This window comes from Nuphar pumila, chromosome 8 (genome assembly GCF_984573655.1).
Source record: "Nuphar pumila chromosome 8, dmNupPumi1.hap1.1, whole genome shotgun sequence".
Taxonomy (NCBI): Eukaryota; Viridiplantae; Streptophyta; class Magnoliopsida; order Nymphaeales; family Nymphaeaceae; genus Nuphar; species Nuphar pumila.
This window is the reverse complement of record NC_143256.1, coordinates 79,110,664-79,136,097: the sequence shown is the minus strand read 5'-3', so window position 1 is coordinate 79,136,097 and position 25,434 is coordinate 79,110,664.

Here is a 25,434-nt window from a genome sequence, read left to right as displayed (position 1 = left end):
TAGGCTTGGAACCAGATCATGGGATCAGCCGTCAGTGATGTTGGTGTTTTCATTCTTATCTGCGACCTTAATGCTTTTGGTTATTTAATGCTTGTCTATTCTTTAAATTTGTTTTGGAGTAACAATGCTGGGAGGAGGAGGTAGCAGTCTCTATGTATCTCCAATAGCACATCTTTCTCTTTGGTTGATGTGTTGATGGAGGTTCAATATCATTTTTTTTTAAGTGGCTATAAAATGATTGTTATAGTGGATTCATTATTGGGTCAATGACAATAAATGCTTTTGTCAAATTGAACTCTGTTTCTTGATTTAAATCAAGTTAACATGCGGTGTTGTTCAATTGGTTGCCAGCTTTTCCCAAAATCCTGCTGTGCAGTTTTCTGTTCTGTGTTTTTGCAAAAAGTTCATTTATTGAACTGGTTGGTAAGATAGGGCTCAATCCAGTCTGAAAAGTGTTACCCCTCAATCGGCAGCATCATCCGCACGCTGCAGTCAATTATGCAACCAATACTGTGAGGCTGCAATGCCTTTATTTTCACTAAGGAAGATGCTGGTGCCGCTGCCAGGTTTGCTGAGTTATGTCAAGTGCTCATGTAATTGGATGGTCACAGCATCAGCCGCACATGTTGAAATTTTTTTTTTATGACCCCTGATTTGTTTAATTCTATGATTTCTATGGCATCCACTTTCAAACTCACCTTTCCCTCTTTGTTCATCTTTTGTAGGATCTAAATAATTGATGTTCAGTGTCATGAGTCAAGTTTGTGCCTTCCATCTATTATCTACTTATGGTCTGTGCTGTCATCAATCAGACAGTGAATTCTCATGACGCTCTTATGCAAAGGTTACTGCAGTACCAAGCAAGCAGGTCTTTCAGATCATTCAGAACTTTTAGAACCATGGTTTAAGCATGCTCAAATTCATTAGGAGTCTGCATTTAGGTACATTTCTTGTCAAAATCCACTTAGATCATCCCTAATCAGGAGCTCACTGAACCTGTCACGGTTCACCTAAGTTGGATCAATCCCATTACTAGCTCTTATGCCAAGGGACTTGGTTCCGCCAAAGAGGAATCTCCATCTTCATCAGAGCATCTCTATAAATCATATCTCCGATTTGAATTCCAAGCCAGGAATGCATCAGTCCTGTATGTGGTGACATCATAACCCTTAAAACAATGAAGTTACCATACCTGTGCATTAGTGTCAATACCTTCAATGTCCTATGAGAAATCCACCATGTTTCTCTGATCACCATTTCACCCATGTATACATATACACATATCAGGTGTACATATATATGTATATATATATATATATATATATGTACGGATACATACATATATATATATATATATATATATATATATATATTCATGTCTATAGATACATACCCATATATATATAAGATATACATATATATATGTACGTATATGAACATAGGTGTATATGCCCCTTCTTCATCTTCTCATATATCTTGACATAGGTGCAATTTTTCTTCTCTTTTCACTAACCAATTTGTTTTGCAGGGAATATGAGGAGAATATCATCATTTGAGACTTGAATTTTTAAAAACTTGTAATAAGTTAGGATCTTAATGAGAATTTACATTCCCTGTTTTAGGTAGAATGAATGAGCATTGTAAATATCAGGAATTGCTTGTTTTCATGCTTCTTTGGCCTTCATTTTTCAAATTTTCACAAATGGGAACACGAATGGCACGTGCACCATTTCGTAAAAGATAATTGATACTAAGTTGATGATCCACGTCAATGGCCATAGTCAGGGTGTGGACAAAACTTAGCATTTTTATCTTTTACAAAATAACACTGGATCCACACTAGATCCATTTTCAAAATTCATCATATTTTTCATAAAAATTTTCTTCTTTTATCAGAATTTAACCTAAAATTAACTCAAAATATATACTAATGGCCATAGCCAGGGTATATTGAGGGTTAATTTCATTTTAAATTCTATAAAAGCACCAAAAAGGTATTTTATCCTTCATTTGAATTTAGATATGACTATTATATAATACATTCAATGACCATAGTGAGGAGTGTATTATATCATTAGTCTTATTTAGATTCATTTGAAGAATGAAATATAATTCTCAAATCCAATTTCAACTTATTCAAACTCATTCATCATATAGGATAGAATTGCATCATATTTTCAAAATTTCCTTTTCAAAATTCCAAGTAATTCTTCGTCTCAGATCAAAATTCAAATATAGTTCTATCTCACTTCAAGATTCAAGAATTCAATTTCAAAGTCCAATTTGACTTTGAAATTCCAAAATCACTTTTATATTCAAACTTCCAACTCAAATCAAAATTCAAAGTTCAATTTAACTTTGAAGTTATCTTCTGATTTCAAAATCAAGTTCATCCCCTTATCTTCAAATCAAGGTTTGGATTTGAATCTTAAGTTTAAATTTGGGTTTCTAAAACCCAGATCCATTTTTAAAAGGTCTATTTGGACTCTTCATAATCCGAATCCAAAGTTAAATCCTAGTCTCAACTTGGATCCAGATTTCCAAGTATAAACTCAATTCCACTTTGGATCTCAAATTACAGATCCAAATTCCATTTAGGATCCAGAACCCAATTCTACTTTGGATCTCAGACCTCAGATCCAAATCCATTCTAAGATCCAGATCCCCATTCTACCATTGGATCTCAGATTCAGATCCAAATTCCAATTCTTAGGATCCAGAATCCAACCCTACTTTGGATCTCAGACTTCAGATCCAAAATCCATTTCTTTAGGGTCCAGAATCCAATTCTACTTTGGATCTCAGACTTCAGATCCAATTCCATCTTAGGATCCAGAATCCAACCCTATCTCGGATCTCAGATTTCAGATCCAAATACCATCTTGGATTCCAAATCTTGAATCCAATTCCATTCAAAATTCCAGATCCAAATTCACTGTAATTCCAATTCTTAAAACCAATTCCTCTTCATTCCAGATTTCAAATCAAGTTCCTATTTCGGATCCTAAATCCAAAAATCAACTAAAAACTCTATTCAGAATCCAGAACTTAGATTCAGATTTCATCTTGAAATTCCAACTTTTGCAAATCCCATTTCTCAATTCCTTTAGATTTCCCACATTTCCTTCTAAATTCAAAACTTCAAAATTGGAATTCAATTTCATTCCAAATATTCATCCAAGTTCAAACTTCTAAATTTAAAGTCCATTTATGACTTTGAAAATTTCCTTCTCTTTTTTTTTTCTTTCAAAACTTCAAAATCAATTTCCAAATTCCAGATTTATTTTCTCAAGCTCTTGATTATTCTAAAAACTTAGAACTTTAAATCTTAAGTTCTAAGTTAGAAATCATTTCTTCACTTTATCAGATTCATCTCAGAAACACTTGGGAATTCTTTAAAACATTTTCAAAAAGAGCATACATCTTTTGCATTTACACAAGCATGATTATATTTGTGCATTTAGACTTAGGATAAATACTTAGATAATTTCTTTGCAAAGCAAAAGGCATAAAATTCGACCCTTGGTTCGATTACCCCCGGTAAAGGCGCCAGGAACGGTCAAACCTCGTACCGACGAGCGGATCCCGTCTCCCAGTTTTTCCGCAAATATTTCAAAAACGGAGGCGAGTTATTTCAAAAGTTTTCAAATTAAGGTCAAGTGAGGCCCGCAAAATAATTCCTCTTCTCTCCTTCTTTTCTCTTCTTTTCTCTTCTCTCTTTCTTTCTGTCTTTTATCTTTCTCCCTTCAAAAAGGAGGAAAATAAGAGGTTGGAAATTTAAAGAGAAGGAAGAGAGAGAATATTACGAGAGGAAAAATTTTGCGATGATCACAGATACAAATCCATTTTCTGAAGAAATTTTCTCAAAATAGCTCAGAAAAAATCCCTTTTGTAAATATTTTACAAAAAACATAAAAAAAATAGTTTTAAATCTTTGATTTCTCGTAAAGCTTTAGGACTTTATTCTAAAAATACAAAAAAATAGAAAAATAACATCAAAAACCAAAAAAAAAAAATTGGGAAAACTACAAGAAAAATAAATAGTTTTGAAGCTTTTTAAGATAATTTTTCTGAAAACCTCACATTTGAACCATTTTTCAAAAATTTTTCTAAAAGAGGACCCTTTTTTTTTTTTGAAATAGGAAAGAGTTACAACGGAACCCTCCCGCGCATTTCTTCTCCTCTTTCCATCGTTCGATCTGCAACGACCTTCTTCGCTCTCCACCCTTAATCTTCAACCATTTTTCTCTCTCGAAGCCTCGATGATCTCTTTAAAGAGAGACATCGATCCTCTATGGAGGATCATCCATTTTTTTTCGGGCGCCGATCATCCATCTTCATGCTGTGATTCCTCCTTCAAGCTTCCTCTACTACTTCTTATCGAGGATTGTCAATATCCATTACCACACTCCATCATCAAATCTCTCTGAAGCATCCATTAAACCCATCCTCATCGGAGCTCCCCTGCAAACCCACTATTGCCATCCATTTTAACTCCATTTGCTTGGCTTCTGGAGGATCGATCATCATCAAGCAACATCCCCTTTTTCCCCTCTTCTACTGATCTTTCCTCGATTAGCAAGAAGGATCGATTTCCCCCTGCGAAAGCTACAGGAATTCGATCGACCTCTCTCCTCCCTGCAATCACAGAAAGCCGATCATCCCAGCATCACGAATAGATGATCCACTCCTTTGGTTTTGACCATCATTAATCCAAGGAAAACTCCACTCTGAAGTTCTAAGCAATCCAAAGAAGATCGCTCTCCCCTGCAATTGAAGGTAAGCAATCACCTCCATCCTCCTTCGACTTCTTGTAAAATTTTCTTTCCCATTTTCTTACGTTTCTCGTTGTTTGTGATACCTCATTCCAGCTTCTTCCCATTTTACTTTTTTTTTTTTTTACTTCGTATTGTTCCTGCTGTTGATAATTTTCTTGTTTGTAGCCTTGTTAGAGCACCTATAGTGTTGATTTTGCCTGTAGCAAACATCAACCTGTGTAAACGTGCTAACATCTAAAGGGAACGATCAGGTTCCAATAAAACTTTGCTTTGATCTTTTGATCTCTTAGTCTTTTGAAGCTCTTTGTGGTTTTTATAGGGTTCTGTTGGTATGCGTCATAACATTAGTTTCAGTTCTCTTTGATCTGATAATATACATCTACGATTTAATAATGGTGTTACCCATTGTAAAGTCCAGCCATTAATATAGATTTGTTAGGCAATCTGTTACATCATCATCACAAGATATCGTGTTTTCCTTTCATTCTAGGTCTGTTCGTTTCATTACAATTCCCCTTTTAGCTTTATCATGCTTTCCATAGGGTGATTTATATAACCATCATTCGGGTTATGTTTGTCTACAGTTTGCATGATCAATATCCTCATATTCTTCAGCAAGCCGTTATGAAAATGGCATTGACTTTTTTTTTTCTTGAAACGATTCAATGGCTTGGCTGCTGTGGTAATTAGGCTACCAAATGTTGGAAGTATCTCAGAAATATGTCATATGATTTCTTTTTGGCTGATCGATCTTACCTCTCTGTATGACCATTTGCTGAAGTTTTTTTTTTATTATCATTTTGTCATTTTATATTCATCCCATTTTTTTTTTTTTACCCAGTAGCATTGCATCTGCAGTATCATTTTCATTTAGATATCCTCTCTTCTTCATTGATAATTTATATGGAGAATATTTATATTTTTAGTTCACTCCACGTTCTGTGTCATTTCTTCTCAATCACGATGTCTCGTTCACAGCCTTTGTCCTGTACTCATTCACTTTAATGTTTTAGCGTCATGCTCTGTACCCTTACATTGGTAAGCCTTTAAACATGTTTTCAAGTCAGCATAGGTAGCCTTGGAATTGGCCAGGAAAGTGATCCTTTTTATCGATTTTTTGTCATCAGGAGTGATTCATCACTCTGTTGCTATTGCAAAAGCAATCGGTTATTGCTGAAAATGTCTCATCAGGCCATTGGGCAGGGATAAGTCAAGTTGTAAGCTCGAACTGCAAAACCAAAGGGGGTCTCATTCGATGACATCAATGCTACCCAGAATCCGTAGTGTTGTTTTACAGGATGCATTCACAGAGTGCTCTCTATTTTTGCTCAAGTAGCAATATTATGTTTGTTATATACCAGTAAATTAATCTATCAGGCTAAAAAGAAAACAAAATAAAGGGGGGTGATTATGTATTATACATTGGTAGAAACCCACCAATAACATTAGCTTAAGGCATGCTCTGGCACTTTACTTTCAGCACACCTGCTGAGCTCATTTCATTATGCGTCTATTGTGGATATGATCACTAAGTATCGAATGGCGGTAAAAGTCTCTGCTAAACATCTTCAAAGGCTGTGGGGTTAACTCTTATGAGTCCCTATCTCTAAAAATTTTCTCCTTCCCGGGACAAAATGCTTTGTCTACAACAACATCGAATGGAAGTCAGTCAATCATCTTTCTCTCAGTATCTCGCAGCTAAAAGATGAGATCAACTTGCTGGGATATGACTATTCTTGGTAGAGGCAATTCATGATCTGATGAATGGGTCCTGGAGCATGTGTTTTTTTTTTTTGCAATATATGGTCTGAAGATGAAGGGGTTAATCGGCTGTTAGTATGGCTCATCAGAATTGCTCTAGGATTCACAAAACAGGCAAATTGTTGTTAGTATTTAAGGGTTGAAATGATGGTTATTTGTCACAAAGAACCAACGGTTGAAACACTTAAGTTGCAGAAGCCTATGTGCATGAGTTGTTGTACATTTTTTTTTATTTATCATCAGTTGTGTAATGTTTTGCATTCCATGAATAGTGTCATCATTTGCATTTAGTAGTAGTATTAGTTTGGGTAGTTTGTTTTCATTTGATCTTATTTACTGTGGCACTTTGTTTTCATTGTGGTATACTTAATATTAGCATTACTGCTACTAGCCACATCCCTCTGCCTCTATACCATCTTACACCATCTACTACCCTCACTGTTTTCATCCATTGCACAACATCAGCCAACTGATGTGGCCCATTCACATTCTCAGCAGCTAAGAGGCTATTGTTCGTGCTGCTGTGGTCTTTTTATAGCAACTCACAACAACTCACAGAGTTGTTGTGCTCTTTTTATTTGCGTAACAGTCTTTGCATCAGTAGGCATCGTAGCTTCTTCACCTTACATTCACTTTATCTTCCCACATCAGATTGTTGCATCTTACATCTTCACCACCTATCATTACAATTCCACTTCACAGCATCTCACCTTCACCCTTCTTTACTTTGCTATTCATAAGCATAACCTTCTTTTTATATATAAGTCACTCACAGTAGCCATCCCCTGCACTACCAGCACACCATTTTTTTTATCAGCCATCCCCCGCATTACCAGCACACCATTTTTTGCATAGTTTAAACAGCAAAATAAGTCGTTGAGCTTGCTTTATCTGGCTCATGCAAGGTCCTGGTGTGATCATCGCAAAATTTTTCCTCTCTTGTGGTTTTCTCTCTCTTCCTTCTCTTTTTCTTTTCCAGCCTCTATTCTCCTCCTTTTTGAAGGGAGAGAAATCAAAGACAGAAAAGAGAGAGAGAAGAGAAAAGAAAGAAAGAGAGAGAGAAGAGGAACTCTTTTGCGAGTTTTCACTTGACCTTGATTTGAAAGATATTTTAGAAATTTAACTCGCCTCCGTTTTGAAAATATTGCGGGAAAATGGAGAGACGGGATTCGCTCGTCGGTACGAGGTTCGACCATTCCTGGCGCCTTTACCAGGGGTAATTGAACCAAGGATCGAATCTATGCCCTTTGCTTTGTGTGAACACCTCAAATTTTTCAAAATCTTTTAAATATTCCCTTCTTACCCCTAAATTCTTTTTTTTTTAGCAAATGTGTCATTTTTAAATCTAAATTCCAGTTCATTTCTCAAGCTTTATTGAAATTAGATTCATTTTATATGTTTAAATTGATTTCGGATCTGGGTCCATTGTCCAGATCCAAATCTGAATCTCCTTGTTCAAATTTTAAATCAAAATTATAGAAAATACCAAAAATAGTTTTAAATAGCTCGGACAGTCCATCCGACATCTGTTTGGATCCATCAAATCATATTTCTTGATTCGAGTATCAAAACTCGAACATTTTCTCAAAACCTGGATCCAAACCCATTCTTTTGAAGAAAATTTTTTTGAAATGGTCTGAAATTCTGAGGAAGATACTTTTGTAAATATTCTTTTTAGAAAAATACAAAAAAAAAAATAGGGTTTAGTCTTTATTTTCTCAGATTTTCATTCCAAAAATACAAAAAAATCAAAATACTCAGAAAAGAACAAAAAATCAAAAATAAATAAAGGAAATTGCAAAAAATGGTCTTTGGAAACCCGTTTTAGAAAAATCTTTTTATAAAAGACCTCTTTTTGGAAAAAGTAAAACCCTTAAAATCGAGTTAGGGTTTCGGGGGGGAGACCCTCTCGAGTTCTCCCTCTCCGGCGGCTTCTCCTCTCCAAACAGCCGCACACCCCCATGTGCGAGCTCCTCCATCTCCCTCCATTTCCACCTGCCTTCTCCTACCAATACCGTTGATCTTCGACGAACCTCTCATTTTCTACCTTTCATCGCCAACTAAATTTGTCTTGAACCATCATCTTCTTCTTTAAAAAGGAAGCATACAGACGAAGCAAGGGATCGTCTTCACCCCTCCCCTTTCCTGTAAATAACTCTCATTATCCTCTCAATCGATCGCTTCTTCACTCCAACGCCTTCCTCCATCCTCAGCATCCATCGCTCATTCCCCCCTTTTTCTTCACTTTCCCCTCTTTCATGAACCATCCATTCGCACCCTCTCCTTCACCCTCTTAACTTCTTCTTCTTCGATTTCCCTTTTCCATTCCCTCTCGGCCTCTTCTTTTTCACTCTCTTGGTGGAAAATGCGATCGAGCCTATGGTAGTGCACAAAAGGAAAGCCTCTCCTCCTTCAGCCAAAAGCAAAGAAACTGGTAAGAGTCTTATTTTTTCTTTCCTTCATCTTTAATTCCTTAAATTCCTTTGTTTTGCCCCATTAACGCATTATCGAGTGTGTTGGGTTGCTTATAGCAATCCCAACCCCTCTTCTATGCTACAGCAAATGGAACCACCGTTCCAACATTTTTTTTATCTGTTTTATATCTTCTTTCATTTCATTTTATTCCCCCTTTTCTGTTGTTTATTCCAATTTATGGTCAATTTATTTCTGATTTTTTTTTCTCTTCGTATTTTTCCTAAATTATGATTTGCTTCTGCATGTACGTATCATATCTCTCTGGTTTTAACCCTAGTATTTCAATAATTGAATCTGATATGGCGGATAGCCTCTGTTTTGGGATTCATTTTGCATCTGAATCTTAATTTTTTTTTCATCAATTTTCATCTGCTCTGAATGCTAGTTCATTATGTATTGCGTTTGGAGTCCCTGCATCTCACAGAGACTTAACGTTTCTCCCTTAAGATGCAAACCTCTCAAGAAGATTTCGATGTCATCTGCCTTAGGCCAATGGTCAAAGACATGCCAATCTGAATGTGTTTTCACCCTCTTGTTCATCGTGGATTCGCATACCGATTCCCAAGAATCGGTTGTCAACTTACTGATAAAATCTCTCGTACACCCACGGTGTCATTGAAATGTATGAAAGGGGGTGAAGAATTTGGAAGAGTTTAGTTCAGAATCAAACAATGGTGATCTTGATTGAAAAGAGGGAATAGTTTTATTTGTAATTTTCATTCAAGATGATCTGACGTTAATCCAATGTTTACGAGAGTTCATCAGAAATTATTAGATCAATCCGCGGATGGAAGCTCCCTCTTAGAGTGCCAGCGTCGGGATCACTTCGTGAAGGCCATATTTCCATTACAGGTTTAATCTCCATTTTCTCTCCAAAAAAAAAAATGGCTAGGGAATCGCAAATTGTAAAGGATTCGTTGTTTTCCTGCTGTAATACCATGTTAGTTCTTGATATTATCATGAAGTCCATCTATGCTCTCCCGTGAAAACCCATGAATAAATAGTATATTAGTTAAGAAACATCTCGTATTTTATGGTATTACTGAGCTAATTTGGTCATTCTCATGCAAAAGATCCCACCGCAGTTGGGTGTAATAGTTTGATTGAAGGGTCGGCTCTATATGTCACGCCTCTGATCATATGTCAGATCGAAGTTTGCAACTTGAATATATGTGAAATTCTTGCTTAATCTTGGTTCACGCTTTTGAGTTCTTAGGTCTGGGCAAAATCGGCCTCGCAAAACACTGATCAGGCGCCAAGATCACCTCGGTAATGTCATCAGGATTATGGATAAAATTGTGAAGGCGTGTTGTTTTTTTTTTATTATCTGATAGAATGATGCTATGACTCGGTGTAAGAAAAAAAATTTATGCCTGCATACAGGTATCCTGTAGCTCATGTTTTGATAACAGCATTAATGGTCATAGCATCATCATCAGTCTTAATTCATTTGACCCGGGTATATTTTTCTAAAAAAATCTGAGATTTGCAGGGTTATTCCGAGGTTGATAAAGGTAGGAAAATGAGATCAGAGAAACCTGTTTGACCCATCTAAATCGTTCCTTCATCCAATGAGGGAATCACGTTTGGCATGGGTGAGGAATTCTCTGGGTCAGTGGCAGACCTGTGTAAAAACTCATCTCGAGAAGGTTGTATCACTGAGGCAGTCAATACAGGACTTGGTAAAAGCTTGTCCTCAGGGATGAGGTGACTTCAATGAAATTTCTGTTTTTGAACAGTAATCAACAAGGTCAGGGGATTATTCATAAAAATGGTGAAAATCGTTCTTGAATATCCGTAATAACCTATGCAGAACTAGAGACACAGAATTGGAGACATCGCCATTGTTGAGATTTCTTTTTCTTCTTAAGGTATGTTCCAGAATTCTAATGATGTTTCGTTATCTTCAGTATATTTGTCAATCCCTTACGTAAATCTTATCATCAGTATACATAACTTTTTTTTTCTGTATCTATGTTTGTTGTGTATCTATGTTTATCACATGTAAATACCTCCACCTTGGAGTCATATACGCAGATTACACCCACTTTTCATGTGTTGATCATCATTGTATTTTATCCAGCGCCTCTTCCATTGCATGATCATAGATTTATTTCCCGTTATAGTAAGCCAGCTAATCCATTCAAGTTTTATCATGTCCATAGGACTAGTATGTTATTGCCAATAATCACGAAAATTTGCCCCAATCAATGCATTTCAGCATCTTAATGAATAGGGGTAAGCAATTGATGAATCTTCCAATCTCTTAGTCTCTTATTTGGGTGTTGCTAATACTATGCTGCAGGTTCATTCTCACTTTGTTAATTGCCACACATTTCTTTTCTTTTTTTTCTTTTTTTCCTTTTTTTTCTTCTTTCTTTCTTTCTTTCTTCTTCTTCCATTTTCAATTTTGAAGATATCTATGTAAATTGATACCCGTTCTAACATTTTAGTGCATGCCCTGGAGATTTCAAGGTTCAGCAGATGGTAACTCTTGTAAACTGACATCAAGCAGGCTCCTGAGAAACAATGCTTTGACACCAAAACAGTCCTTGAGTGTTGACAATCTGGTTAGACTGGTAGAAGTAGTCATTTTAATCATTTTATAAATCATAGGATTTATCAGCAAAATGCCCTTCGTAATAGGTTTCTGGTTGAATTTAACAGAAAAAGGACATCATGAACAGACTCTGCTGTTTTCTTTTTGACTTATTGCCAAAAATTTCGATCGGCTGGATTGAAAAGGGTGTTTTACCTTCTGGTTCACTAGAGATACACAACAGGATTTCGATATCCTGCTATTCCAAGATTAGATCTTAATCCCCTGTGAAAGATCAGGCTCTGTTGAGCCGAACTTCACCACTCCATCATTTTGAGCCTATATAATACCTGGTCGTGTATCATTATATTAATAGCTCATTTCCAGCCCTTAACACAAGCCCACTATTGTCAACCTCTTTCATATCTATACTTTGCCCTACAGCAGCATGTACATGCTATTTGCTGCAGGTCATACACGCACAGCGATTTCCTACAGTCGCAAATGCCTTATGCCTATGTTCATCATATCCCAGCAATTCACCATTCGTTACATTTAGTGACCTATTTGCCCCAGTCATATGATGGCCATTGCCCTCTGCACCTCCAGAATAGAATTTCCAGCTACTTTGCTCTTAAGTAGTAAAGAGTGGACTACCATTGGATCCCTTTCAGCGGCTTTTTGTAATCATCTGAAATTAAAAGTGCCCTCTCAATTACAGCCACTATCAATAAACCATTTAAGTTGGGGCGCAATGTCCATGCCCAGTCCAGAGTTCTAATAGTGTCGCGCAGTCCCCTGTGATTCAGCAGAAGGAAATCTCCACTCTTATATCATCAGCCAATCTTTTGCCAATATCAAACAGTCACTTGAGCCAGTCATGATCCTGTACATCCACACCTAACCCCAGCCTCAGGTAGGTATTAGTCTCAATATCTACTGCAACCTCACATTTTCAGCACAGCCTTCACATGGCTGCTGCATATTCTACTCACTTGCCCCAACTCACCCTTCCACTCATATATATATATATTTTCTATATATATATATATATATATATATATATATATATATATATATATATATATATATATATATATATATATATGTATATATATAGATATGTGTGTGTAAATATACACATTTATGTTCATTTACATATATGTATACACATACATATGCATGTATATATGTATATAAATACATATCAATTCCATCTTTCCCACAACTTAGATCTCAAATATCCGGACATATGAGCAATTATTGTCATTAACATCTATATGTGCAATTTTTCTTCCATTTTTCTTTTATATATTAACTCAAGTGTTTTGCAGGGGAATATGTAGAAAGCATCACTTGGAGTTGTAAATTCGATTTCATGTGTTAGATCTTAATGAGAATTTACATTTTTCCTGTTTTAGATAGAATGGATGAGCATTATAAACATCATGAATTGTTTGTTTTCATGCATTTTTTTTTTTTTTGCCTTTATTTCTCAAATTCTCACAACAGCAACACGAATGGCACGTACACCATTTCATAAGAGGTAAACTAGTCCTAAGTTGATGATTTACATCAACGGCCATAGTCGAGATGTAAACAAAACTTAGGATCTTTATCTTTTATAAAATAACATTGGATCCACACTGGATCCATCTTTCAAAATTCATCATATTTCCTTAAATATTTTCTCCTTTTATTAGAATTTAACTTAAAATTGACTCAAAATATATACCAATGGCCATAGTCAGGGTATATTGAGAGTTAATTTCATTTTAAATTCTATAAAAGCACCAAATGTATTTTATTCTTCTCTTGAATTCAAATATAGATTATTGTATAATACATTCAATGGCCATAGTCAAGTATGTATTATATCTTCAATCTTGTTTTAATTCATTTAAAGAATGGAATAACTTTTCAAAATCCAATTTCAAAAATTTAAATTCATTCATCATTTGGATAGAATTGCATCATATTTCCAAAATTCCTTTTTTTCAAAACTCCAAGTAATGTAAATACCTTCCTCAATCTATCCTCAATCCTTATCAAATCCAATTCATCCTTTCATTTTTCGAAATTCTATTTTTAATCTCAAAGTTCAATTCGACTTTGAGATTTCAAATTCATTTTTATATTCAAATTCAAAATCAGATTTCAAAGTTCAATTTGACTTTAAAATTTCAAATTCATTTTCAAATGCTCCAATCAAACTCAAAGTTCAATTTAACTTTGAGATTCTTGATTCATTTTTCTAAATTTCAAATTCAAACTTCAAATCCAAGGTCTAAATTGACTTTGGGATTCATCTGTATATTCAAAATTCAATTTTTAAAATTCCTTTTCCCAAATTCAAATCAGACTTAGAAATTCTTGATTCATCTTCTGAATTTAACTCCAAATCCATTTTTAAGACTCAGGATTCAACACTCATATTGGATCTCAGACTTCAGATCCAATTCCTCTTCAGGATCCAGAGTCCAAATTCCACTTTTTCAGATCCAATTCCCCTTCAGGATCCAGACTCCAATTTCACTTTGGATCTTAGACTTCAGATCCAGTTCCATTTTAGGATCCAGAATTCAATCACATGTTGGATCTTAGACTTCAGATCCAAATCCATCTTAGGGTCCAGAACCCAATTTTACATCGGATCTCAAATCCCAGATCTTAAATCCATTTTAAGATCCAATTCTATTCCCAATTCTAGATTTCAAATCCAAGTCTATTTCCATATCTCATTTAAACTCCCTAAATCCATTTCTATTCTTAAATACCATTTGATTATCTCAGATCCATTCCAAACTTAAAAATCCAAATTCAATTCCATCGCAAGTATTCATTTCCTTTTCTAAATTTAAATCTAAAATTCAAAGTCGATTTTGACTTTGAAACTTCATTTCCTTTCATTTCAAAGCTTCAAGTCATTCTTTCTCATTTATTCTTCCAAATCCTGATTTACTTCAAAAACTTAGAACTTCTCTGATCTATCTCAAGCTCTAAGTTAAATTCAATCATTTTCTTTATTCCTTTACCAAGTTCATCTCAGAATACTTGGAAATTTTCAAAACATCTTTAAAAGAGCATACATCCTTGCATTGCACAAGTATGATTCTTTGTGCATTTAGAGTTAGAATAAATTCTTAGATTATATTTAGGCAAAGCAAAAGGTATAGATTCGATCCTTGGTTCGATTACCCCTGGTAAAGGCGCCAGGAACGGTCGAACCTCCTACCGACGAGCGAATCCCGTCTCTCCAATTTTTCCCGTAATATATTTCAAAAACGGAGGCGAGTAATTTTCTAAATATTTTCAAATCAAGGTCAAGTGAGACCGCGCAAAATAGTTCCTCTTCTCTCTTTCTTTCTCTTTTTTTCTTTTCTCTCTTTCTTTTCTTTCTTTTATTCTTCTCCCTTCAAAAGGAGGAGAATAGAGGTTAGAAAATGAAAAGAGAAGGAAGAGAGAGAAACCAACGAGAGAGGAAAAATTTTGCGATGATCACAGTTCTGGCGACCGTGATGGGACCCGTCTTTGTCTGGTCGAATTTGTGCCTTTGCTTTGCCTTTATATAATCTAAGTCTTTATTCTAACATATGTCAGCTACATTTTCATGCAAACCTTAGGAAGCCTAGATTTTGTCCTAAGCTGACATCATTGCATATAGGATCTAAGTATGGTTTGGTAGGACCATATTAAGGAGATTATCCATGTTCACATTAGACTTAGGTTTTAAATACAACTCTCCTCAATTCTAGGGATTGAATGTAAACAATGTATGCAAGTGTATGCTTCTTTTTATTTAAATCTATCTCTTTTAGGACTTGCATTAGAGCTTTCCTGTTTTATTGCATGTTGATCATGTTTTGAAAACAACCTTACCTATATTGTCCCGGTATTCATGTTGTTGGGCTGTCTCACTGAACCATAGTTCGGGAGAGAGCCTCACAACTGGACCACTTATTTGGGTTCGCGCCCCCCTACCACGTACCTAAGGGCCATAGTCTAAGGTATATCGGTAGGTGCTCAAGGATGTTGGGAAGCCTTTTACCTTAGAACCGAAGAGATATCTTATATGCCACGTACTTCGAGCTTCGGCTTGAGTATATCGGCATACCTTGATTGGAATCAGATGATATAAATCTTAGAGTTAGGATTAAGATCCTATTTGCCATTTCAAATATTGCATATAGAGTCAGCTTTAGGGAGTGCTGTTTGTACATCCTTGTTTGTATATCTGTGATTGTATGATATTTTATATCTTCCCTATATTCTTCAAAACCCTGGGTATATATATTATTCAAAAAAATTCTCTTTTTAAACCCAGGTGTACTTTCCCTTTATCCTTTTGATTTCTTTAAATTCTTTGATCCTGCCTGCAATTCTTCAAATTTTTCTTTAAATATCCTCTTTCAAATTCTTTTGTGATAAAATAAATTCAGGATATGTCCCTTTCAAAATTAAAGTATTTGTTCATTCTTTTTCAGAAAAACAATGTGGTTGTCACAAATTTTTGGTGACAACCCAATCCCTCGTAATGGGATATTTTCATTATCAGACTTTGATTTTCTCCTTTATCATAATTTCCTCCAAAAATTTTCTAAATATCCCATTCTTACCTTCAGAGCGGACATTGACATTTCATCATGGTTCGGACGAGGACTGGAAAGGAAACAGTGCCCCAGCAAAGCAACAGTGAAGGAGAAGAAATGAACTCCATCAGATCATCCAAGCAGCAGAGCCAAGAAGCAGAAAGCAATGTTGATTCAGCTACATACAAGTTGTTTCAGAAAGTGATGGCCAAAATGATGTCTGAACAGGCTGAGGAAAACCCTGAGAAAATATCTTCTAAAAGCAAAGCCAAGGGAAAAGTCAGCAAGAAGCAAGTTCAGTATGACAGTACTTCAGAGTCAGCAGAGGAGAACTCAGAGGAAGAGCAACTGACATATTTTCACAATCCCTTGTATCGACCCAAGAAAGTCAATGAGGGGCACCAGTCAGCAAGCAAAGCCAAAGGTCAGATCCCAGCAGAAGATCCAATGCAGGAGAAAATGAGAGAAATGACTCGTGCGATCAAAGACTTACAAGCCCAGGACAAAGGCAAAAAGAGCTACACCGGTGCAGATTTTTATGACGGCCTAGAAGGGGATGACAACTGGGAAGATCTTCCTCGTAAATTCATAAAGTTTGATGGGACCGGCAACCCCAAGGCTCATCTGGCTACATTTTTCGCCGAGTGCAATCGATTCAGAAAGAACAATCAGGCTTTATTCTTATGCTTTCCACGCAGTCTGGAAGGAGTTGCAGCAAGATGGTATGCCGACCACATCAACTTGATTGAACTGCGAGAATTTGACAAAGTCATCAACTTGTTCATTGAAAGGTTTCTCTTCAATACTGAGGCTCCGCCTACCCTCAACCATCTTTTCAACCTAAAGCAAAATGACAATGAGAGGGCAAAAGATTTCATTCATAGATGGAGATCCACCTGCAACCGGATGAAGGATCCGATATCAGAGGGGCATGCGCTCTCAATAATTTTGAACAATTTCTCTCAACCTCTGAAGGGTCTGATCTCTACTTCTCCGTCTAAATCTTTCATCAAGTTAATAGAGCGAGTCGAATGGCTCGAAATGGGCTTAGAGAATGGAACCTATCATGGCATCACCTTGACAGGAGGCAGTCAGGATGCGAAAAAGAAAACCAATTTTACCTTTTCTACCAGTTCCTTCAACAACAATGGCAAAAACAAAAGAGGTGGCAGAAAGAACCACACTAGCAGGTCAGGCAGAGATGACTGTTCCAGTCAAAAGAGTGGGATCAGCAGGCAGAATGGCAGCCCTCCCTCGAGCATCCAGTTAGAGTCAAAGCCTCAAGGAAAACCGAAGCATGATGGTTGGGGATATGACCGCGAGTTTACCCCCTTAGAGCAAACACTTGAGGAAGTTCTTGAGTATATGACAACAAAAGAGATGGTTAAACTCCCCAAGGTAGCAGATCCTCCTGTGACTATGGGAAGATTCAAAGATCAGTTCTGCAAATTCCATCGGGCGATGGGGCACGACATCGAGCACTGCTTTGTTTTCAAAAACATCGTCCAAGACTGTATTGATAAACATCTGCTGGTGGAAGATTAAGAAGAAGAGTAGCTACCCGTCCTGGCTTAGCTTCCTGAACCATGTCAATGTTTCTTTTTCTGCTTTCTCTCTTTTTCAGTCACCTAATAGGGACAACTCAGTCCTAGTCTTTTGTGGCCTTTGGTCAACAAGCTTGTAAATATTTCAGTCATTGTTATCAATGTTTTCCTATCAATGAAAATGTCAAAATTTTCTTCATACCTGTTGATATCAAATACCTCTATCCTTTGCCACGATGGGGCATTTATTTTAGAAAAAATTGTATTTCTCCTATTCTTTTAAATTAAGGGACAATCCCAAAACATCATCATGAGAGAAATGATATTACCTAGGAGGATTTTCAAAATCCTAAAAATCTTGAGAATTTCTGCAAAAACTCCTTCATGATCACCGAAAATTCAATATTTTGATCCAATCTTTTTCAAAGTAAACTATTACATTGATTTTTTCTTAAAATGGGTTTTTCAAAACCATCATCTTCAAAATTAACCCTCATGATGATCTCTCATGATGATTCCTTTTAAAAAAAGGATCGGATCTCACACTGATCGTTCTTCTTACAAATGAACTTTCTTCCCAAAATGATTTCTCATTTATCTTTTAAATAATAAACCTTTTTCCTTTCAAAGATCCCATATGCAGGCAGGATCAGAAAAACTCCTTTTCCTCTTAAATCTTATAAATTTTCAGTTAAATTTAACATTTATATCAGTTTCATTCATTTTATTCATATTTTTATCAAGTTTATATCGATTTTATCAAGTTTAGCAATATTTCCTCAATTCTATTAAAAAAATTCTATTCTTTACCCTTTCAGGTTAAGGGATAAACCTGATGCCTCTTTCCCATGAGGTATTTCCTTTATTCTCGTTCCCGCTCAGGTTAAGGGATAAACCTGACCCTCGTTGTCTGAGGTGTTCCCATTCAGGATAAGGGAAAATCCTAAAACCCCTCGTAGGAGCAATAATGCTACCTACGAGAATTCTTTTGTAAATACAAGTTTTGTCAACCTTTATTAAATTTATATCAATTTCTCTTCACCTTCTTAAATTCTATTTCTTTTTCCCATTCAGGATAAGGGAAAATCCTGAAACCCCTCGTAGGAGCAATAACGCTACCTATGAGAATTCTTTTGTAAATACACGTTTTGCCAATCTTTATTGATTCTTTGTAGATTTATATCAATTTTCCTTTATTAAATTTTCTTAAATTTTATTCTTTTTTCCACTCAGGATAAGGGATGATCCTGAGACCTCTCGTAGGGGCAATGATGTTACCTATGAGAATTCTTTTTGCAAATACAAGTCTCATCAAATTGATTTTCTAAATTTCTTTTCTTAAATTCTATTATTTCCCCTTTCAAGTTAAGGGATAAACCTGAACCTCGACATTCGAGGTATTCTTTCTCAGGATAAGGGATAATCCTGAGATCGCTCATAGGAGCAACAAATGCTGCTTGTGAGAATTCTTTTACAAAGCAAATAAATTCCCTCAAAATTTTCTCCATTGTTTATCAATATTTCATCAAATTTTATTTTCACCTGTCTGTTTAAATTTTATTCAGGACAAGGGGTTAATCCTGAAAATTGGACCCCATACAGCTGAATGTGCTGGTCCATCTAAATCCTAAATCCTAAATCATAAATCTTGTCATATCTCTTTTAAATTCAAGTCTCAAATATATCCTCGAAAATCTCTTTCCCTTTCAGGTTAAGAGATAAACCTGAATCATTGTCTATTATATCCTAAATTCTCATCAAATGTCTATCAATTTCATCAAATGTCTTTTATTATCAAGCCTTCGGGTTACAATTTCATCAAATGTATATCCTTTTTAAAGCCTTCGGGTTTCAATTTCATCAATGTATATCCTTTTCAAGCCTTTGGGTTACGATTTCATCAATGTATATCACTGTCAAGCCTTCGGGTTACAAATTCATCCACGTATATCCTTTTTCAAGCCTCCGGGTTGCAAATTCATCAAAGTATATCAAAGTTCAAGCCTTTGGGTCACAATCTCATCATCTATCATTTTCAAACCTTCGGGTCACAACTCTATCAATACCAAACATTTTACCAACAAATCCTGCTTTTGAGTTGGTCGGTCAATCAAAATCCTGCTTTCGAGCTGGTCGGTCAAACAAATCCTGCTTTCGAGCTGGTCGGGCAATCAAAATTCTGCTTTTGAGTTGGTACTTCCAACAAATCCTGCTTTCGAGCTGGTCGGACAATCAAAATCCTGCTTTCGAGCTGGTACTTCCAATAAATCCTGCTTTCGAGCTGGTCGGTCAATCAAAAATCCTGCTTTCGAGCTGGTCGGGCAAACAAATCCTGCTTTCGAGCTGGTCGGTCAATCAAAATCCTGCTTTCGAGCTGGTACTTCCAAAAATCCTGCTTTCGAGCTGGTCGGGCAAACAAATCCTGCTTTCGAGCTGGTACTTCCAAAAACTCCTGCTTCCGAGCTGGTCGGGCAATAAAAATCCTGCTTTCGAGCTGGTACTTCCAAAAAAAACCTGCTTTCGAGCTGGTCGGGCAAACAAATCCTGCTTTCGAGCTGGTCGGTCAAACAAATCCTGCTTTCGAGCTGGTACTTCCAAAAAAATCCTGCTTTCGAGCTGGTCGGGCAAACAAATCCTGCTTTCGAGCTGGTACATCCAAAAAATCCTGCTTTCGAGCTGGTCGGGCAAACAAATCCTGCTTTCGAGCTGGTCGGTCAATCAAAATCCTGCTTTCGAGCTGGTACTTCCAAAAATCCTGCTTTCGAGCTGGTCGGTCAAAACAAAAACCTAAATATTCCTTCCCCAAGTTTCAACTTAAGGTCGCATCAAAATCTATATTGAGTAAATATTTCACATAGAAATCATGAAAACTTTGTCAATTTGCTAAAAGTATCTGTTGATTCCAAATATTCTTACTGGACAAAAGAATTACCTCAAATTACATCTAGTATTCTTTCCAAAAAGTGAAACTTTTGCGAAAAAGAGGTAAAATTCAAATATTTTTCCTGTTGATCAACCAAAAGGATGAAAGAAATATCCTCGGTATGATTAGCGAAATAAATATTCAATGACATTGAAAAGCCGGAAGCGAATTGATATTGATCATAGTTATGACGCATGTTTTAAAATGACTTTCTGGCAATTAGGCAGTGGAAATATCTTGAGCGATAAAAGAACCCACTTAATCCATATCTTCTCATTTCTAAAGTTGCAAATCAAATATCTGCAAAAGGGATCTCTCAATTGTCGCCAAGATGAAGGCGAATTAAGCGAGTAGACCCCCGGGGCCAAAGAAGATTTGAAACATCTCCAAGATGACGGAGTTTGTGACGGATCCTTCCAGGGAAAGTTCGGATCACCGTCAAGATGAAGGCGAATGTGATGGACTTACCGACAAACCCTAAATGATATTTGATTTCTGCTATCACCTAAAGACCTTTTGAGCCACCATCATATATAATCCCTGAGAAAAAGAAGGATCAGAACATCTCCGAGATGAAGGAGTTTGTGATGTACCCTTCCCTAAAAAAGAGAGAAAAGTCAAGACACATCCAAATGAAGGATGATGTAAAAAACCCGAAAAAGCCCAATGACTCAAAAGGAGTGCAAAAGGATCATCATGGGAAAAATACCCAGATATCAAACTGCCTAAATTGCCAGAAGTCGTCTTCTCTTATGCAAAATTCTTTTATCAATATCTTTTCACTACCGCCTTTTATGAAATTGAGAATATTTCTTCTCTTCTCATATCAAGGAAATGGATAACTTCCTTGAAGAAAATCATCAGCGCTAAAATTTTGAATGTGACTCTTAAGACCGAGAAGTTAACCTCGTTGGAGGAAATACTCTAGGTAAAAGAGGGAATATCTTTTGCACACATGTGCACATTTTCAAGCGTTGAAGTCAACTATAAATTTATCTTATTGGCAAAATTTTCTAGATGTTCTAAGAATAAAGTAAATATTCAATATCCATTTTGATGCAACCTAGCGTTGTTTATATCTTCCAAAAGAGTTACCCCATTCAGTTGAAGTATCTCTCCTATCCCATCACGGTTTTGAGAAATTCTGTATGGTCGTTCCCACTCAGGTTAAGGGTCAAAACCTGTACTCCCTGCGAGAGGTCATTAAATTCAAAAGCTGATTTAGTCTCAGCAACGAGACGTCCAAGTTCATCCCTCTTTCAAAGCTTTAGGGAACCCCATTTCCTTCCTCCTTTCGCAAACCCCTTTCGGATTTGTTCGTCCAAACTCCGAAGGTCCCATCATGGTCTCTTCACTCGAGATACCATATGGTCGTCCCCTTTAGGTTAAAGGTTAAGCCTGAACCTCATATCACGAGGTATCTTCCTTCTTCAGGTTTTGGTTAAACCTGAATCTCGTTTCAACGAGTCTCCCTCGTTTCGACGAGGTATTTCCTTCCAAGTCCCATCATGATTCTTCCCATCGAGGAATTCATGCTTTGTATATCCATCTAGGACAGGATCCTATTTGAACTCCATCTCACAAGACCTTCTCTCATAAATGTCCCATCAAAGTCCTCATATATTCCTTTCCCCATTCAGGTTATTTTGATATATCTTTGTCCGATCCAGGTTGAGGGCCAAACCTGAGTCATTTCAAAAGATTGATCTTGTCTCACCCATGAGACTTGATCAAAATTCTTATCTTTCACCATTTCGGGATCTTCGCCCAAAGTCCCATCACGATTTCCTCATCTCTATCATTCAGTCATATCATTGTCGAGGATTTCGTCTCCCCAAGCCATTCAGGACAAGACTTTAAGCCTGAAAAGCCATAATTCTTCCACACCCAGTTCAGCTCTGCTGACTGGGGCATTTTTCAAAATTTGGAGTGTTTTCTTTGCCACTAAGCTCAGCTTTCAACCGGCTTAGTAGCAAAGAGGGGCATCTGTAAACACCCCAAATTTTTCAAAATCTTTTAAATATTCCCTTCTTACCCCTAAATTCATTTTTTTGAGCAAATGTGTCATTTTTAAATCTAAATTCCAGTTCATTTCTCAAGCTTTATTGAAATTAGATTCATTTTATATGTTTAAATTGATTTCGGATCTGGGTCCATTGTCTAGATCCAAATCTGAATCTCCTTGTTCAAATTTTAAATCAAAATTATAGAAAATACCAAAAATAGTTTTAAATAGCTCGGACAGTCCATCCGACATATGTTTGGATCCATCAAATCATATTTCTTGATTCGAGTATCAAAACTCGAACATTTTCTCAAAACCTGGATCCAAACCCATTCTTTTGAAGAAATTTTTTTTGAAATGGTCTGAAATTCTCAGGAAGATACTTTTGCAAATATTCTTTTTAGAAAAATACAAAAAAAAATTAGGGTTTAGTCTTTATTTTCTCAGATTTTCATTCCAAAAATACAAAAAAATCAAAATACTCAGAAAAGAACAAAAAATCAAAAATAAATAAAGGAAATTGCAAAAAATGGTCTTTGGAAACCCGTTTTAGAAAAATCATTTTATAAAAGACCTCTTTTTGGAAAAAGTAAAACCCTTAAAATCGAGTTAGGGTTTCGAGAGGGAGACCCTCTCGAGTTCTCCCTCTCTGGCAGCTTCTCCTCTCCAAACAGCCGCACACCCCCATGTGCAAGCTCCTCCATCTCCCTCCATTTCCACCTGCTTTCTCCTACCAATACCGTTGATCTTCGACGAACCTCTCATTTTCTACCTTTCATCGCCAACTAAATTTGTCTTGAACCATCATCTTCTTCTTTAAAAAGGGAGCATACAGACGAAGCAAGGGATCGTCTTCACCCCTCCCCTTTCTTGTAAATAACTCTCATTATACTCTCAATCGACCACTTTTTCACTCCAACGCCTTCCTCCATCCTCAGCATCCATCGCTCATTCCCCCCTTTTTCTTCACTTTCCCCTCTTTCATGAACCATCCATTCGCACCCTCTCCTTCACCCTCTTAACTTCTTCTTCTTCGATTTCCCTTTTCCATTCCCTCTCGGCCTCTTCTCTTTCACTCTCTTGGTGGAAAATGCGATCGAGCCTGTGGTAGTGCACAAAAGGAAAGCCTCTCCTCCTTCAGCCAAAAGCAAAGAAACTGGTAAGAGTCTTATTTTTCCTTTCCTTCATCTTTAATTCCTTAAATTCCTTTGTTTTGCCCCATTAACGCATTATCGAGTGTGTTGGGTTGCTTATAGCAATCCCAACCCCTCTTCTATGCTACAACAAATGGAACCACCGTTCCAACATTTTTTTTATCTGTTTTATATCTTCTTTCATTTCATTCCCCCTTTTCTGTTGTTTATTCCAATTTATGGTCAATTTATTTCCGATTTTTTTTTCTCTTCGTATTTTTCCTAAATTATGATTTGCTTCTGCATGTACGTATCATATCTCTCTCTGGTTTTAACCCTAGTATTTCAATAATTGAATCTGATATGGCGGATAGCCTCTGTTTTGGGATTCATTTTGCATCTGAATCTTAATTTTTTTTCATCGATTTTCATCTGCTCTGATTGCTAGTTCATTATGTATTGCGTTTGGAGTCCCTGCATCTCACAGAGACTTAACGTTTCTCCCTTAACATGCAAACCTCTCAAGAAGATTTCGATGTCATCTGCCTTAGGCCAATGGTCAAAGACATGCCAATCTGAATGTGTTTTCACCCTCTTGTTCATCGTGGATTCGCATACCGATTCCCAAGAATCGGTTGTCAACTTACTAATAAAATCTCTCGTACACCCACGGTGTCATTGAAATGTATGAAAGGGGGTGAAGAATTTGGAAGAGTTTAGTTCAGAATCAAACAATGGTGATCTTGATTGAAAAGAGGGAATAGTTTTATTTGTAATTTTCATTCAAGATGATCTGACGTTAATCCAATGTTTACGAGAGTTCATCAGAAATTATTAGATCAATCCGCGGATGGAAGCTCCCTCTTAGAGTGCCAGCGTCGGGATCACTTCGTGAAGGCCATATTTCCATTACAGGTTTGATCTCCATTTTCCCTCCAAAAAAAAATGGCTAGGGAATCGCAAATTGTAAAGGATTCGTTGTTTTTCTGCTGTAATACCATGTTAGTTTTTGATATTATCATCAAGTCCATCTATGCTCTCCCGTGAAAACCCATGAATAAATAGTATATTAGTTAAGAAACATCTCGTATTTTGTGGTATTACTGAGCTAATTTGGTCATTCTCATGCAAAAGATCCCACCGCAGTTGGGTGTAATAGTTTGATTGAAGGGTCGGCTCTATATGTCACGCCTCTGATCATATGTCAGATCGAAGTTTGCAACTTGAATATATGTGAAATTCTTGCTTAATCTTGGTTCACGCTTTTGAGTTCTTAGGTCTGGGCAAAATCGGCCTCGCAAAACACTGATCAGGCGCCAAGATCACCTCGGTAATGTCATCAGGATTATGGATAAAATTGTGAAGGCGTGTTGTTTTTTTTTATTATCTGATAGAATGATGCTATGACTTGGTGTAAGAAAAATTTTTTATGCCTGCATCCTGGTATCCTGTAGCTCATGTTTTGATAACAGCATTAATGGTCATAGCATCATCATCAGTCTTAATTCATTTGACCCGGGTATATTTTTCTAAAAAAATCTGAGATTTGCAGGGTTATTCGGAGGTTGATAAAGGTAGGAAAATGAGATCAGAGAAACCTGTTTGACCCATCTAAATCATTCCTTCATCCAATGAGGGAATCACGTTTGGCATGGGTGAGGAATTCTCTGGGTCAGTGGCAGACCTG